This window comes from Lepidochelys kempii, chromosome 26 (assembly GCF_965140285.1).
Source record: "Lepidochelys kempii isolate rLepKem1 chromosome 26, rLepKem1.hap1, whole genome shotgun sequence".
NCBI lineage: Eukaryota > Metazoa > Chordata > Testudines > Cheloniidae > Lepidochelys > Lepidochelys kempii.
In genome coordinates this window covers 13,770,188-13,788,857 of record NC_136405.1, presented here as the reverse complement: position 1 = coordinate 13,788,857, position 18,670 = coordinate 13,770,188, and the positions used below count along the sequence as shown (strand labels likewise).

At 50.9% G+C, this 18,670-nt stretch overlaps 1 pseudogene; it reads right to left on the bottom strand.

Annotated features, from left to right (window-relative positions):
- Positions 1–7,928: 7,928 nt before the first annotated feature.
- On the bottom strand, positions 7,929–8,055 carry LOC140903726 (U1 spliceosomal RNA; annotated as a pseudogene).
- Positions 8,056–18,670: the final 10,615 nt, after the last annotated feature.

The window sequence follows — 18,670 nt, the reverse complement described above, 5'->3', positions numbered from 1 at the left end:
TGGGGCGGGGCTGGGGGGGGCGGGCAGAGCCGGGGGGGCCGCCCCGAGCGCCCAGACACCCCCCCGCAACCTCCCCCTGGGCCCCCCAGCTCCCCACAGACACCCCCAAAACCCCCTGCCCCCCAACACCTCCCCACAGACACCCCCCAACATCCCCGTGCCCCCCACAGACACCCCCAACCTCCCCCTGAGCCCCCCAGCTCCCCACAGACACCCCCCAAAACCCCCTGCCCCCCAACACCTCCCCACAGACACCCCCCAACCTCCCCCTGGGCCCCCCAGCTCCCCACAGACACCCCCAAAACCCCCTGCCCCCCAACACCTCCCCACAGACACCCCCCAACATCCCCGTGCCCCCCACAGACACCCCCAACCTCCCCCTGAGCCCCCCAGCTCCCCACAGACACCCCCCAAAACCCCCTGCCCCCCAACACCTCCCCACAGACACCCCCCAACCTCCCCCTGGGCCCCCCAGCTCCCCACAGACACCCCCCAACATCCCCAGCTCCCCACAAACACCCCCAACCTCCCCTTGGGCCCCAGCAGCTCCCCACAGACACCCCCCAACATCCCCCTGGGCCCCCCAGCTCCCCACAGACACCCCCCAACACCCCCTGCCCCCCAGCTCCCCACAGACACCCCCCAACATCCCCAGCTCCCCACAAACACCCCCAACCTCCCCCTGAGCCCCCCAGCTCCCCACAGACACCCCCCAAAACCCCCTGCCCCCCAACACCTCCCCACAGACACCCCCCAACATCCCCAGCTCCCCACAGACACCCCCAACCTCCCCCTGGGCCCCCCAGCTCCCCACAGACACCCCCAACATCCCCTTGGGCCCCAGCAGCTCCCCACAGACACCCCCCAACATCCCCCTGGGCCCCCCAGCTCCCCACAGACACCCCCCAACATCCCCAGCTCCCCACAGACACCCCCAACCTCCCCTTGGGCCCCAGCAGCTCCCCACAGACACCCCCCAACATCCCCCTGGGCCCCCCAGCTCCCCACAGACACCCCCCAACACCCGCTGTCCCCCCACAGTCACCCCCCAACATCCCCCTGCCCCCCAACACCTCCCCACAGACACCCCCCAACATCCCCAGCTCCCCACAGACACCCCCAAAACCCTCTGGGCCCCACAGACACCCCCCCAACCTCCCCTTGCCCCCCAACACCTCCCCACAGACACCCCCCAACATCCCCCTGGGCCCCAGCAGCTCCCCACAGACACCCCCCAACATCCCCCTGCCCCCCAACACCTCCCCACAGACACCCCCCAACATCCCCAGCTCCCCACAGACATCCCCCAAAACCCCCTGGGCCCCACAGACACCCCCCCAACCTCCCCTTGCCCCCCAACAGACACCCCCCAACCTCCCCAGCTCCCCACAGACACCCCCAACCTCCCCCTGCCCCCACAGACACCCCAACCTCCCCCTGCCCCCCAACACCTCCCCACAGACACCCCCCAACCTCCCCTGCCCCCTCACAGACACCCCGCAACATCCTCCTGCCCCCCAACAGACACCCCCTACCCCGTCCCCAGACATCTCATTCCTACACCCCCGCAACATCCCCGTCCCCCACAGACACCCCGTACACTCCCACAACATTGCCCAACACCACACCCTCAACACCGTCCCCAGACACCTCATTCCTACATCGCCACAGAGACCCCTCCAACATCCCTCTGTCCCCCCAGAGACACCTCCACCTCCACAACATCCCCATCCCCCCCCAGACACCCCCTACACCGTCCCCAGATACCTAATTCCTACATCCCCACAACATCCCACTGGCCCCCCACAGACACCCCCAACTGTCCCCAGACACCTCATTCCTACACCCCCGGACACCCCCACAACATCTCCCCAGATACCCCCCTACACTCCCACAACATCCCCCAACACCACAGCCCCTATGTCCCCAGACACCTCATTCCTATGTCCCCAGACACCCCTGCAACATCCCCACAGACACCCCAAACACCACACCGACTACACCGTCCCCAGACATCTCATTCCTACACCCCTGCAACATCCCCCGGCAGACACTCCCCAACACCCCACTCCCTATACCTCTACAGTGTCTCCAGACACCTCACTCCTACACCCCCACAACATCCCCCAGACACCCCCAACACCCTTACCTGAGGTGAGGCTGAGAGATGGTCATAATTGATGTGGGTACTGGGGGATGAATTAGCATGTTGGGGTTGGTGAGCTGCTGGAAGCTCCAGGCTATCAGGCAGCTGGGAGAGGCAGTATCCCCACACTGAATATGTTTGGGAGAGTTGGCAAAATTGCTCACCCCACACACCAGGGTGAGGTGGGGATCCAGGGGGGAGAGTTAAAAAAAAAATAAAAAACCAAACCAAAAAATATATAACTTTAAAAAAACCCTTATGTTTTTCAGGGCTGACTCCTGGGGCTGGCAGTTCTGCTACGTGGAGTCACGTCTTTGCCCCAGACTCGGGCAGACACATAGTTCCTGAGATCATAGGCACCCTGACTCTCCTGCTGCTCCAGCTGGGGAACTAGCATGTGGCCATCTAGGCAGGACTCCTCGTTGTTTGACAGGCGGGAAGAAGGAAGCAGACTTAGCTCATAAGCAGCTTGCTGTCTCCTGGCGCCTACATGCCTGCAGACTAGCCCTGCTGGACTTTCCTTAGCCATGAGTTGCTTTTCTGGATGGGAAATGAGAGCAGAGAGCGAGGAACCTCGGAGCCGCCAAAGCAGGGCATTGACCCCAGCCAAGGGATCCAAACTAGGTTGCATTGCCCTAGCTTACCTGTGACTGCTGGAAGCTGTGGTTATTTATTACATGCATTTGCCTGGTTTCTTTTAGTATCAGCTGGGCCACAGGATTACAGTCACACCTTCAGTCTGCATGGGGCTGCTGAAAAGAAAGCCCGGCAACTTCTCTGAATCCCAGGCTGGGAGGAGCAGCCGCAGTAGGAACACCACTACCTTTCCCAGGTAAGGGATGCAGCCATAGCACCAGTGTCCTCCCAGCAAACACCTTCTGTAACCCACCACGCACCCAGTTAGCTTCCTTTCAGGCTCCCCCACCCACCTGGCTAACACCAGTCAGCCCCAGCTCCCCTACCACCCCACCACACTGCCCCAGCTGCCCTCTCAGACCCCGGTGTACTCCCGTAGTGGCACCGGGGTGTCCTCTCAGGATGAAACAATCCTGGACGGACATAAGGGGAAGTCCTGGCCAAATGAGAACTGCTGGCAAGTCTGGTTATAATCACTTTTGTTATTTAGGGTTTTGTGTGTTGGGTTCTGAAATCACTATTTGGAAACGGAGTGGGGTCACTGTTGCCTGCGGCTGGCTTCTTGGGGCATGTCTACATTGCATCGTAAACCCGGGTCTGGGGACTCCATGTTTCCAAGCTCACGCTTGAGCGTCCATGCTGCATTGTAAACCTGGGCTTACATTGCTGGACCCAGGTCTCACGGCCGTGTTAACTCAACCGTAGTGCACTACACAGACCCTCTGACTCAAGTCTGCAGCTTGAGCTGCGTCCAGACTGCAAAATGGCAGGGCTTGGACCCAACTTATAGCAGGAATCAGGCTCTGACTCAGCCCCGTAGCAGCATCCTAGGACCCAGGTCCTGAGTGCTTGCTGACCTGAGTCAGACTGATTTGTGTGCGGACAGAAGGGGAACTTGGACTCAAACCTGAGTCAGATTCACAGTCTGGTGTAGGATTTGGTGTAGACATAGGAATCTCATTGACCCTCTTCCTGGGGGTATCGGGAGCCCTGCAGGGCTTCCATTCTCCCCAGCCACGTGGGCTAGGAGAAATAAACCACAGGGAGGAGCCAGCCAGAAACTGAAGCTGTCAGAGCAGCTTAAGCAAGTGCTACTGCATTGCAGGTAAAATGGGGCCCAGTCAGGGCCACCCATCCTACCCAGAAGAACTGTGTGGGGGAGACCCCTCCTCTGGAGGTGCTGGGACCCCTGCAGCATTTCTTTCCACCTCAGCACAGAGGAGCCAGCCAACCAAAAATTGAAGCTGCAGGGCAATTGTAGGAGCATGGACACTGATAATATCTTCTACGGTTTGACTGGTCTATCTCTGTCCTCAGCTGATCCTCTGTTTGCTCCAACCTCCTACCTCACAGTCGCCTCCCCTCATCCACTGCACCGGACTATGAGCTCAATGCAATTAAAGATCATGCTCTGACCCCAGTGGCCACTCTGCCCCAGGTGTTCAGCGTTCCCAATTTAGGGACTGTTTGCAAGGGGAAATTGACCTGAATAGCTAGTGTGGAGTACACTATTCTGCAATACCTCCCAGTGTGAACCTCTTATTCTGGAATATGAACATCCAACAAGGAGCTATTCTGGAATAGCTCTTTGCACTTTAAATTCACACCCCCCACTTTGTTCTGGAATAACTTCCCCGTGGACCAGCCCTTGCTTAGAGAACGCTCCTTGCTGTGTCATAAGCTCATGATTTGATCATGAACCTTGAAATATCTTGTGTTTCTCTTAAAGCCCTAGCTCCTAGAGTCAGGTGATCACCTGAGAATCTCAGCCTTCATTTAAATAAGAAGTAAGCTTCTATCCCCTGTGGTGGCAGAGAAAAACTTGAAAATGTGAATCTGAAGGTTCAAAAACCAGAAAGCAAATAATCAGAATGTTATTTTAAGTCAATCTCATGAGTTTTGGGGCCTAACTCATGATTTTTGAATGTTTGGGCCTTGTGACCCTGCTCATGTCTCGCTTTGTTTCACAGCTGATTCTCTTTTTGTGTTAATGTCCTAACCCGCTGCTGTCCAAGGGGCATGTAACTGTCTGCCGTAGAGACAATGTGGGGAAACATAGTACTGGCAAGAAATCAAGATGCTTTCACATCCAACCATTTCCCTTCCCCCAGCCTTGTTTCCTTCTCTCTATTCAATGTATTCTGTTTTGACAGTACCCCTTTGGACTTTTCATAAACTTTGGCTCTAAACATTAGTCCCAGGGGACCATCTCTTTGTTCTGGGTTTGTAACCAGCTAGAACAATGGGGTTCAAATAATATATAATAATAATAATATATGTATTTGCATCATTTGTTTATCATTCCTTTGCTACCACAGTGGTGCTTAGTGGTTACAGCAGTGACCTGGGACTCGGGAACTGTTCCTGGCCTTGCTACTGGGTAACCTTAGACATGGCACTTCACTATCCCATGCCTCAGTTTCCCCATATGTAAAATGGGGATAATGATACTGACCTTTCGAAAGTGTTCTGATGTCTATTTATGCCAGGGGTAGGCAACCGATGGCACGCGTGCCAAACGCAGCACGTGAGCTGGCTTTCAGTGGCACTCACACTGCCCAGGTCCTGGCCACCGGTCCGGAGGGCTCTGCATTTTAATTTAATGTTAAATGAAGCTTCTTAAACATTTTAAAAACCTTATTTACATACAACAATAGTTTAGTTATTTTTTATAGACTTATAGAAAGAGACCTTCTAAAAATGTTAAAATGTATGGCTGGCACGCGAAACCTTAAAACGCAGTGAATAAATGAAGACGTGGCACACCACTTCCGAAAGGTTGCCGACCCCTTCTTTATGCCAAGCACTATATAATAGCTATGTATTAAACATTTGAACGTTGCAATGTTCAGAGTAGTCACTAGGTGGCAACAGTACCACAATAATGCCATGCAGGGGGTTTCATAAGGAATTGGGAAACTTAATTAAGCCGGCATGGTGAGTACCTATTAATTATTATTATTTAGTGCCAGTGACGTGAGAGTCTCTTCACAGACACAAGAGGAGCTGGCAGCAGCCCCTATATTTAGCTGCCTAACACTTTTCGTTATACAAGATTATTGCAACTTTAAAAAAATCTATGAAAGCTTGTACAGCTCTGTTGTTGGCAGCAGGCCTTTGACCTTCAGTGGGATGCCCTGGGGCTAGGGAGGTACATTCTGCTAGCCTCATGAAACTCCCTTCAGATTTGTCCAAGTTATAAACTGCTGAAAATTGCCGTTTCTCACCGGTGGCTTGGGCAGTATAGCTGGATTTGGGCATCACGTCAGCCCTCCCCCAACCCCCAGTATTCTAGCCCTGTATATGCCAGTGTCTCACTGCGGCATACTGTGCATCCCATACTGCCAGAGGAGTTGTCATGGCAAGGGAGCGCTGGAGCTGGGCTCCGCCCCGCACAGATCAGCATGAGGCCCCAACCGCCAACATCCCTTTTTGAGATCATCACTACGAGCAAAAGCTCTCCCGTCTCCTGGAACAGCACAAGAACCTCTGGAGCAGAGCCACTGGGGGAGGAGTAAAGCTTTCTCCCGCTGCTAGCTGATCTAGTTAAGCTTGCTGCTTTAGCAGCAGAAGCCGTGTTACAAAGCTGGAGGCTTCGGGCTCAAATGCTAATGATGGCGGTGGGGTTGTTCCATACCTTGTTCAAGGGCTCATGGTGAGTGCCATGAAGGCCGGATCCCCAAAGATCCTGTGCTTCCCTGGTGTCTGTTTTCCGAATACCAGTGTCTGTGAGTGAGTCTGGCTTGAGTATTAGAGATGGCACGTGCGCCTTGAGCGAAATTATACCATTCACTGGGGAATTAATTCTGCCTGCCTAGAAATGCACAAGCTCCTCCATAGGAGACGGGAAGGGCTAGATAGGAAGCAACTTTCTGGTGCTGAGGTTTCACCCTTGCTCTGGATGCTGAAGGTCCTGAGTTCAAATCCTCCCCTTGCTCTTGCAGAGGCTGTGACAGGTTGAATACCTTTAAGTCTTGCCTCGTGCCTGGCTTACCAATTGCTTTGAAGGGGAAGGATGGGTGATTGATATAGTACATGTTTCTGGTTTTGTGTTCCAAAGGTCTACTTCGGTCCACTGGGGAGTCGGGTCATAAGCCAAGCATCCCACGCAAGCCTTAGGAGGCACAGGACCTCTCTGTGCAGGACCAGGACCTATGCCTCCATGCCATGCCTTGGTCCTTGGAGGGGATGGCGTCTTTGGAAGTATCATCCTGGACCTGCCCCCAAACTGCCCACTCCTCCCTGGCCTGTCCACTGCCTGTTGACTGCCCACCCCTTCCTTGCTCAGCAAAGAGCCCTTCACGGGCTCCTGGGATGGGAGGAGTGGTTCCAAAGCAGGCAAACTAACCCCCTCTCTATGCAGGAGGGGCTAGAAGAAACACTAAGTTCTCTAAAGGGCAGGGGTGCTTGGGGACGTCTCCAGGCCATAGTCCTTGCTAGACAAGCCGGCTCTGATGGCTGCATGAAAAGACTTGTTCTTTCTGCTGACAAGTTCGGAAATGGGACTGAGGTTCCCAATGCAGTGCCGCCTCCTCCCGCTGGGACAGTGGTGGCTTCAGAACAATCGGAGACAGCTGCTGTGGGGTGCGGTTTATTCACACAGTATTAAGGAAGGAAGCAAGGAGCCCTTGTGCCCGTCCCTGCAGGCGCTGCCAGAAACTGTCCGTAGGGGTCTATTAAAGTGGAAGCATACATTTGGTTGTACTGCCAGTGTGTGTCTTCCACTCCGCGCGGCCAGCCTTCCCAGCTCTGCTGCTGGGCCAGTGGAAGAGCTGGCTGGTTCACTGCCAGAGCCCTGACTGGCAGAAAATCCTACCTTTACTTGCAGCTCTCCTCTCATGGGAAGATGGGAATGGCACGCTGGCAGAGCCCCTACTGCCGGGGCACGAGCTGGATGCAGCAGGCCTGGAGCCTGAGCTCTTGGGCCGGGAGGTGGGTCTGGACTGTGCAGTTTGGGGTACATTATGCAAGTCCCATGGGGTATATGCAAATCCCGCCTGCCCGCAAGGCACAGGAACCCCTGTTTTCCCCATTGGCCCACAAGGGGTGCCAGAGAGCCATGTAGGCAGCAGGTAGGAGACTCCCTCAGTTCCCCCACTTCACATCTAGAGGGAGTGCAAGAGCTTTTGTTCCCAGGCCAGCGTATGGAATCAAGTCGAGTTTCCCAAATTGGGGGAAATCGCAGGGGTCAGCACACCCGCAGTGCAATGGATGAGCCTCACCCTGGGAAAACCACCTTCGTGATCATGGTATCTCCCCTGCCAGGTAAGTATCAAGGCCTGCTTATCCCTGAGCATCTGTCTCCACTGATGGACAAGTGGGAGAGGCTTCCCTGAGTCAGAGCGCTTCCTTCGAGGGGCTGCAGGCGAAGGGTGGAAGAAGGGGATTTCCTCGCAGACTCTTCCATGTATCTTCCTCCTCTGAGCAGGTTTAGCCATGCCATGCGGTAGCTGTTGGCGTTTGAAGGAGGCTCTGACAGCATCCCTGGTGCTGTCTGGAGGATCGCAGCGATTTCTCTTCTTCAGCTGCCCCAAACGTGGACTGAGACATCATCTGCGTGGGGAGGTTTTGCACTGATGTAGCTACCCCAGTGCTGACCCCGAATGTAGACATGAGGGACTGGCATTAAAAGGGACCTGCAATAGGGCTGTCTACCCTAGTTTGAAGCCAGAGAGAACTGCTCTGGTGTGGATGCTATATGGGACGGGGGCCCAGGACATGCACCTTCCAGTTCCGCTCCTAGCTCTGCCACTGGCCTGCTGGGTCACCGGGGGCTAGACACAGCTCCTCTCTATGCCTCAGTTCCCAAATCTGTAAAATGGCAAAAATGATACGGAGCTCCTCTGTACAGTGATCTGAGATCGGCCGCTAAAAGCATGGTCTCGTAATTACAACATTGCAGCAGCGTGTCTTCCTTAGGGATTTACACTGACTTTGGTTCAGTGACCCCAGTGCAAGCAATCCCAGTACAGACAAGGCTTTATCTAGCCGTCATTCACCTGAATAGATGGGAAGCAACCCCTGCTGTGCTTGGGAATGGGCTTTCCACGCGCTCAGCCCCGGAAGATGTGTGGACACTGCTTTGGCAGTGAATCTGGGGGCACCCAGGAATGCATCTACAATAGCAGAGGCGGCTTGGGAGATTGTAGGCACAGCATGCGCATGGCTGCAAGGCCATGAAGCTACCTGTCCCAATTCATGTGCTAATGAATCATTTACATATGGTAATTTCTGCTGCACACCTAAAACTGATCAGTGCCCCATATGCCAGAGAAGAGGCCCATGGAGGCAACTGGCTGATTCCAGCCGTTTCTTTGCTGTGTCCCTTCCTCACCTGCCTGCCTCAGTACAAGCAGATTGAGCAATGCTCCCCCTCCACATTCTGCTGATTACTCCCCACAGAGCCCCCAAGGCCTGTCTGAAACCCAGACCCAATTGCCACATGCCTTCTGTCCTCCCCTTGCCCCCCCCTTTCTCACACTCCCCTCCAAACTCAACTGACTTGTACATGTGGTGTGCATACATGTGTCCGAGGGTGTGCATTTGTGAGTGCCCGTGTGCATGTATGGGCGCCCTGGCGGGCCGGTGTGTCCATGTGCCAAGGCGTGTGTGCATGTGAATTGGTGTGCAGGGGTGTGTGCATTATTTTGCATGTGTGCGTACACGTGTGTGGAACTTCGTGGGCATGCATCTGTGTTTTCTACTTCAGTTCTCTCTGGTACCCTGGAGCAGCTGGCTGAACAGCCAGCCGAGGGGTGAATGGAAACTTCCTCTCCTTGAGGCTCCCGGGCTGCCTTTGCCCACACCTTGTCTGCCTGGGCTTCAGCTGGCTGCTCTCAGTTCTGGAAATGGGCGACGGGCTCCTCTCTCTGTGGCCACAGCCTCTATCCAGCCCGTTTGCACATCCCCATCTTTAGGCATGTCCCCAGCTCTTTTCCCCTGTCATTTGCCCCATCACTCCCTCTCCTATCAGCCCCAACATCAGGCGTTGGGCCTGCTCAGTGTTTGATCCATCTGGGCAGCGCCGGCAAGTTGGAGGCTCTGAAGAAAATAAGTTTCACTTTGATGCAGCAACCTTGTCTTCCAGGACTGCCCAAGAAAGCCAGAGGAAACAACTATCACTGGAGACGGGAGCGGAGCGGAGGCAGGCAAGTGTCTGCAAGCAGGAAGGCCTTCATGAATAATCACGCTGTCAGGTGCCTGGGGGGTCCTCCAGCACCGACTGACCCACCTTCCCGCCGCGGCCCGTCATTAGCAGGAAAAGCATCTGTGCCTCCAAACGGAATTAATGCTGCCGAAAACCCCGGCCCAGTCAACGCATCAGCAGAGAAGCCAGCGCATTCTAATGGCAGAGGAACAGGGGTCTAAACTCAAGCTGATCAGTCTTGTGTTGAGGCCTCCCGGGGGGAGGGCTGAGGTCGAGTTTAATGAGCTCCACGGGGACCCCCCCATTTGTCAATCACAAGCAGCTCCTGACACCAGCACTAATGCCAAATGCTTTCTCTCGATGGCTTCAGCCTTCGGGTTTGGATGCGGCTGAGACAAACAACAGCTAAAAAATATGATTCTTCCCCCCCAACCTCCCCCGCCCCCGAAAAAAAAGATCAGAGAGGAGCCCAGGAGAGGGAGGAAGCCCAGCCTGTCCAGGAACGTGTCACAATCATGAGCTGATGATTGCCTTGGCCAAGGCATGAACCCCCCCTGACTGCAGAGCATCTCCTGCTCCATTCGGTGAGAGAATCAGGGCAGGCCATCTCTGGAGGAACAGATAGGAAACTTTCCCAGGGGCGTCTCGTTCACGGCCTGGCAGCGTGAGGGCTCTGTGCTTGGCTCTGCTGTGTAGTCAGGATTTGGGGCGTCTCCTGCCTCACTCCTCTTTCCCGACATCTAGAAGTGGTGGTTCAGGGCAACGCTTCCCAAAGGGCACACTGGCACCTGCAGATGTGGGGGCAGAGGGGCAAAATGTGGCCGTGGCTTGGGCGCCATTGGGTTAAATGACAAGGAAAGGGGAACAAATCCCTTTGAAATTAGGACATGTGTAAGCCAGGAAATGCAGCTGCTGGGGTTACTAACCAGAAATGCTGCGATGGAGGCTTGTCCCAGACAAAGCTCGCCAGGTTAGGCCTAGGGTTCTTCAAGTGCTTCTTTGACTTTCTAAAGGGTCTGTTCTAGGAAATGTTTGGGGGAAGGTCTCTGGCCCGTGCTAGACAGGAGGTCAGATGAGCTGATCACACTGGTCCCTTCTGGCCTTGGAATCTATGTATGTGCACCCCTAAGACTTCCCACTGTCCAAGTTCCAAGTACTGCTCTGTGCACGGAGGACCTGATGCCCTCTGTTATTGCATCCGATGAAGTGAGCTGTAGCTCACGAAAGCTCATGCTCAAATAATTGGTTAGTCTCTAAGGTGCCACTAGTACTCCTTTTCTTTTTGCGAATACAGACTAACACGGCTGCTACTCTGAAATCTGTGTGTCTGTCAGCCAGAAGCCTGGAGAAGTGCATCTGAAATGTCACTGGGGGGGTCCTCACCCCCCTCCGCTTTCCGGGGGGGGTGTTAGACAGTCCCCAGCAGAAGTGTGCCACTCCCAGGGCCTTACTGTGCCTAGGAGGGGTGCTGGCAGGTGTAACAGAGCACACTGTAGCTGAACCAGAGGTCAGGAAAACTCTCAGCACCCCTGTGAACTTCCGCAGGATCAGAGCTCCCCGGACCTTAGGGTAGCTCCGAGTACCAACCTGTTTTAGCATTTAATAACTTAAACCCTGATGGTGAAGTTCAGCATTTGCGTCCGTGCTGCACATCTCAACCAACTGAATCCACCCCATGGAATCTGAATTCTCATCATCTCTCTGTTCTCAAGCTAGGTTCTGGCAAAAAGATCCGCCCAGGGCACCTCCTATGTGGGCTGATCACTTCTTTTTCTCATCTGCTTCAATTGCCGATCAGCTTTTCCAATCAGCTTCCATTTTGGTGGAAGATTTCTCCAAAGCTGATTGGGTTATATGCTGACGTCTATCTCTAGAGACTTATGTTTTTAAATGCGAAAGCCACTGGCATGTTATTACTTAAAAGGTAATCACTTTTAAAATTAGAATGTGCTGGTTTTGAGCATCAGATCTCAGCTTGAGGAGTCCAGTAAATTATACTTTCGGTTCATGCTACATAGCAGAAAACATGTGTAGATTTAACGAACACTGATAATTGTTCATGTCTCATAACTTCTCTTTTGTCACATGTAGTATAAAGAAACACTGCCCATAGACCTTACACGCACATTTTGAGGGCAATATTGCTTTTAAATTTTTTCTGAGCGTGGTGTGAATTTTAGATTGGGGGGACAAAATGTGGTTCGTAAAGGAAAATGAGTTACAACCCTTCATTCTGGATCAGTGGCCGCTTCTCCATGGTGAGCTTGAGAGAGCGGAGTGCTGTAAATATCTGGAGCCTGCAGTAATTCATGGGTTTCAGAGCAGCAGCCATGTTAGTCTGTATCCGTAAAAAGAAAAGGAGGACTTGTGGTACCTTAGAGTCTAATAGATTTGTTATTCTCTAAGGTGCTGCAAGTCCTCCTTTTCTTTATACAGTAATTCAGGTACAGGCTCGGAGAAGAAGGCAGCGTGAAATGGCAAGGATACTGAAAGAGCCGAATCACTCAGCGTTGCCAACTCACGTTTGTACCTGAGCCCCACGATACGGGCTGTTTCGCTAAAAGCCGCATTTCCTGGGTTCAGGTGCTTAAGTGAGACTCTCAGCCTTCATTTAATACAAAACTTTCTGGGCCACGTGTTGGCAGAGCAAAGCTTGAAAACATGACCCAGAGCGCGCCCTAAAGGCTCAGAAACTAGAGGGCAAATTAAAACAACCCACAATTGGACTTTTTAAAAAAATCTCATGATTTTTAATCCAATCTTTTGGGGCGGGGGCGGGGAGGGTTGCAAGGACTGAGAAATGAGCAGTCTTGCCTAGTGGTTGGAGCATGAATCAGCCGTCTGGAATTGGAGCCCAGGTGAGAATTGGAGGCAGAAATCAGGAACCAGAGCTGGGTTACCTGGAGTGAGGCAGGCAGGAGCAGGGCTGGGTCCAAGGCTGCAAAAAGCAGGTGCAGGCCTGGGCCAAGCAGGCACAGAAGCTGTCACAGCCATGGGCAAATGATCTGAGCAGCCAGCCCTGTGGTGCTCGCCTCAAGACCAGGTCTGCTGATCCCTTCAGCCAGTCGGGAGGTTGGGCCACTCAGGTGGCCAAATTGGGGCCAGCTGCCCTCATTAGACTGTCTGGGGGGTTAAGCGAGCAGGGAACCAGGTAGCTGCTGGCCCTTGCTCCTGACAGATGATTTGTGAATGGCTGGGTTTGGTGGTGCTGAAATAGCTGCACTTCCCTTCGGACTTTGCCATCTCCTCTGGGCTCCGCTTCCCCGCTCAGACCTGGCTGTGAGTCCCAGGAATTCCCTGGCTTGTTTCATCCCACTCTGAGCACTGCAGTGTAGGAGGCCAGCCTAATGTCTCCAGCACTCCTGGGGAAGTGCCACATATGTTCTGGGATGTCTCTGGAGCCTGTTTCAGGCATGGTCCCAGCAGGGATACAGCGAGTGAGCCAGCTGCCAGAAGCCTGCTTGCACTGCTTTCCTCCAGGGTGCTACAATGCGTTGGCTCTGGATCTCTGCCCTGTTTGCAGCGTTTGGGAATGACTATTTCTGCAAGCTCTGGCATGCTTCATGCAGCCCCTGAGGTTTCCACGTCACTGCTTGCTTGAGGACACCTGTTCCAACCCAAATCCAGGCAATCTCTGCAATTCCAGCTACTAACAGCCAGATTCTGGGGACATACCTGGTGCAGGCTGTCCTCTCCAGGGTGGAGTACAATGGAGGGCAGTAGGACTACAGTTTCCATCTGCAGGCAGACCAGAGATGGACGAATTGAAGCATGTTAGTTGCTTCCCTGTTTCAGACATACAGCAAGTAGCAGATTCACACCTCAGGAAGGGAAAAACCTGTAAACATGACACCTTCTCCCCAGCATCTATGAGCCATGTGACTTCAAGACTTTCAGAATTGTGGGTCTGGAGTACCCACTCCATGGAGAAGGGACAGGAAGGGTCACTATTCTGACTTGGAAAGAGAGAGAGATTCCAAACAATGCAATTCAACAGTATTTTATTGACGTGCTAAACGAAACAAATATTCCCGAAGTATACAAGAGAAATAAACTTTGGATATCTATCAGTGGAAGCTATAATACAACCAGCATCTGCCAAGGATTGGGCTTCCCAGTACATTTGGAAGTACTTTTAAGACCAGAAAGGATCATTATGAGTATTAAGTCTGACCTCCTGTCTAACACAGGTTGTAGGACTTCCCGGAATTAATCCCTGTTTGAACTAGAGCAGATCTTTGAAAAGAACACCCCATCTTGATTTAAAATTTCCGGAGATGGAGAATCCATCACAGGCCTTGGTAAGTTGTTCCAGTGTTTTAATGGACCTTCACTTTGCAACATATATATCTGGGAAATTAAATCATGGGAAAACCACCTTATTGAAGAATGCTGAAAATTATTGGGAATGTTAACATTAGAGAGAAGGCACAGAAGAAGAGACCTGATAAAGACATACAAAATAATGGCAGATCTAGTGAAGGAAGATCGAATGCTCCAGATCTCCCTGTCTCATAAAACAAGAACAAGGGGATGGTCAATGAAATGGAAAGCTGTCTAGTTCAGAACTGGTTAAAGGAAATACTTTTTCCACACAATGCAAAATTAGACTTGTGGAACTCACTGCCTCAAGATACCACAGAGGTCAAGAGTTAATAGGATTTTTTAAATGGCCATTTCTATGGATACTGAGAGGATTCAGAGTTATAGTAGGAAGGATTACAAACAACAACAAGAGTTTTAGAAGGAATTTAAACCCTAATAGGGGTTGGGAAGCAACTTTTCCAGGCACCAGGTTGTCCCCGCACCTTTGTCTGTAAGATCTAGTGCCAGAGTGTCAGAGGCAGAATACTGCACTAGATGGATCTTGGGTCTGATCCAGTCTGATAATTCCTGTGTTCTTCTCATGTAATGTTAGTATGTTGGACCTTTTGTTAGCATCTAGAAGATTCAGATTAATAGATTTTGAGGCCAAAAGGGACCATGAGATCATAGCCTGACCTCCTGAATAGCCCAGGCTATAGAATTTCACCCAGTTACCCCTGCACTGGGCCCAGTAGCTTGTATCTGGCTAAAGAATCTTCCAGAAAGGCACCCACTGATTTAAGGACATCACAAAATGGCGAATCGATCACTTTCCTTGATGGTTTGTTCCAATGAGATGGATCTCTGTGATAAACGTCATTCATTAACGGAAATAATTTTGGGAAGAAAATGTGAGTCATCTTTGAAGATTGTTTCAGTGTTCCGTATTCCATGTATATTTTCACCTGTGGCTTCTCCTTCCTTCTGCCAAACACTGATAGTTACATTTGCATCAGTAACTGATAAAGACGGGAAGCATCCATCACATTTAAATAAAAACTACTGTGACAGGATCCCCGGGATGCAGCCTGGGACTATGGGACCACTGTGCCCCCTTCACTCTGCAGCCTGGGCTCTCTCTCAGAATGCTTTGCTAGTGACAAGCAGCAAACCCCTCCAGGTGCTGTGATCACTCAGCACAACCGCATGTGGAGCCCCACACCCAGCTAGAGTGCAGGAATGCTCCCAGAGCCGGTCATGAATCACTCTGAGAAAGGCATAAAGCAAATCCCCTCCAGCTCCCATCCTTGTAGCTCAGGAATGTACTGTCTTGCACTGCTCAAGATGAGCAATGCAGATTTATTAATTGGTTCACCACTTCATCAATGGAAAGTGGATATAGACCAGCCTTTGTAAACCTGAGCAGATTTACAAAACACTTCAGGCAAACTCATTGGTAAAGATAAACAGTAAAACAAGTTTATTGACTGCAAAAGATAGATTTTAAGTGATTATAAATGATAGGCAAAAAGTCAGAGTTAGTTACCAAAAGAAAAGAAAATATAAGCACACAGTCTAAACTCTCAACCCTATTAGACTGGCCAAAATCTAGATTAAGCAGTTTTTCTCACCCCACTGAATACTGCAGTTCATAGTACACAGGTTTCACCTTTGAAACCTAGGCCAGTCTCCTTTTGGAATCTTCAGTCTTCTCAGTGTCCTTGTTGCTTTCAGCATAAGTGTGGGGAGCAGAAAAGGCTAAGCATGGGGCCCCTGTGTTCTGTTTTATACCCTTAGTCCCATGAGCTTGGAGAACAAAAGTGCAGGCATGTCTGGTGGACATTGCTATGTCCCCAGGCAAGGTTGAGCGATTTCTCTGGTGTGGCCTTGTGCCAATGAGTCATTGAATTGTAGCTCCCTGACTGGACAATGGCTGGTGATGCTTGTTCAGCACCCACCCGGGTGTTGGTTACCTCCCTTGTCATTGTCTCTGGAGAGCTAGTATCTGGGCGCCTCCCAAACCCACAGCATATTTTAGTGACAACGATACAACACAATCTCATAACTTCATATGCACTAATAATAAACATATTTAGATAGAACAGTGGCTTTCAGCAGATCATAACCTTTCCCCTGATACCTCACACGGCATGCTTTATGTGAAATATCACAATTATATATAAATGATGAATATGGGGGTTATAGGGCGCTCTCCCGACCTATGTTTTCCTTGATATAGCTTGAGCTACATAGGTGCACACAAAAAGAGTCTGAGCTTTCGATCAACCAGCTTCATTAGCTCAGCACTTTCCATTTCAAAACCTGTATCTACTGCAGGGGAGAAAATGTTTGCTTTGATTTGGAAGCTCAAGCTTTTCTTGGATCACAATATTGTGAATAAAGGGCAGAGGGGTGAAGGTCGAGGCAATCAGATGGTGGAGTCTGTCCCCCCGATTTTCACTGTAATGCTGTGTTGTGGTATTTCACTGTGCATGCATCTTGCACCTCTGTACTCAAGGTGTTACTTTATTTTGCCACTGTTTTGAGGAATAGGGGGTCACTGTCTGATTTTCTAATGTAGGAGCCCAAGTGATCAGAAGATATTTGGGGGAATTATTGTTTTCTTTTGAATTTTGTCTGTGCTGTTTATCGTTAACTAAGATTGTATTGGCTGTTGAAGTAAAATGGACAAAGAAAGAGATATGGTAGGTCCTCTTTGACATGGCTGTGAACTAATAGGTCAAGATCTCTTATTACTCTTCAAGATCCTCAATGGAATTAGCCCAAGATACGTCACAGAGCCTCCATTTTTCCATGGTTGCTCCTCTTGAGAGCCAAGTTCCTCAAAACTATGGAACCATACATTCTGAAGGAGAATGGCGCATGTCTGCACGACAGTCTGGAAATCCCTCCCACAGGAGGAAGGGATGACCATGAAGCTCACGGTCTTCAGAACAAAGAGTTAAATTATTTCTTCAGCTTCCTCAGTCAAAATCGAACCAAGGACTAGAAGTCTGACAAGTACTGAGACCACTGCCTAGCGTGGTGACCAATATTGTCTCATTGTTTCCTTGTAGTCCCCCATCTGTCTCTGTCCCTCTGTTTTGTCTTTTCTCTTCTATTTACATTGTCAGCTCTTTGGGGCAGGGACCATCTATTTGTTCTGTTTGTACAACGCCTACCACAATGGGCTCCTGACCCGCAAGTGGGGCTCACAGCCATGCCCCATCTTTTTAACAAAAGAAATATTAGTGCAGAATTCATGTCCCCCACAAATTCCCCCCAGCCCCCCTCAGAATAATGCATTGTCAGGGAGGTGCTGCAATTACACCTTTCACCCACCAGGGGCTTCTGTGGCGTCAGAAGAGAGGGCAGCTGGCTCACCCTTGGAGCAGCCCGGTGCAGAGATGGAGGGGGCATTTTGGCCTTGTCCCCCCCACACCCCCCCCCCCACTTCTACATAGGTTCTGGCACCCTTGGCTCACAGGCACTACCCCAATTAAAATAACGAATGATAATGGTAAAGTAGAAAGAGGAGAAGACAAGAGAGAAGGAGGGGGAAAAAGCCAAAGTCCCCACTGATTTGGGGAAGTAGGAAGAATTAGGCCATTGGTCTATTTTGATTATGACAAGAACTGGTTGAAATTATTTCAATTACTTTTTCATTGAGGTTTCAGTTACATTTTGTGGAAAAAATCATGTTAATTTTTTCAGATTTTGACAGGGTTTTGAAACAAACAAAAAATCCAAAACTCTTTGTTTCATGATTGTGGGAGAAAATCCTCTTTCCTTTCACTTTAAAAAACAACACTGCTTTTATTCACCTGAGTAAAACAAGGAGAAAAAATAGAGAAAGCGGGACATTTCCCACCAAAACAAAAAGTAATGTTATTGAAAAATTTAATTTCAATTTTTTGTCAAGAAATGAACGATACAGAACAAACCGTTTTTTAAAATTTTCTTTCAATATATTTACCTTATACTGACCAATGCTAGTTCTGACATTTGTGTAGGGAACTCAGCGCAGTGTGTAAGAATTATAATTAATAATAATAATGCCTAGCTCTTACATAGACATGGTGGGTGAGTTAATTTCTTTTATTAGACCAACTTCTGCTGGTGAAGATATTACCTCACCCCTGTGCTAGGCCTCACCACTGCGTATAGCTCTCGTATAGTGCATTTCATCTGTGGATCTCAAAACGCTTTCCAATTTTTAATGCATTTGTCCTCACAACACCCATGTGAGGTAGGGAGGTGTTATTATCCCTCATTTACAAATGGGGGGAGCTGAAGCACAGAGCGGGGCGGTACTTTGCATAGGCCAATGGGACGATGGAGTTCCCCTGCAGAGACTGTCATTGACTTGAGTGGCAGAGGAAGGCCGAGCACACCTCTCAACCTTCCACCTCGCCAGTATGTGACACCAGCAATTG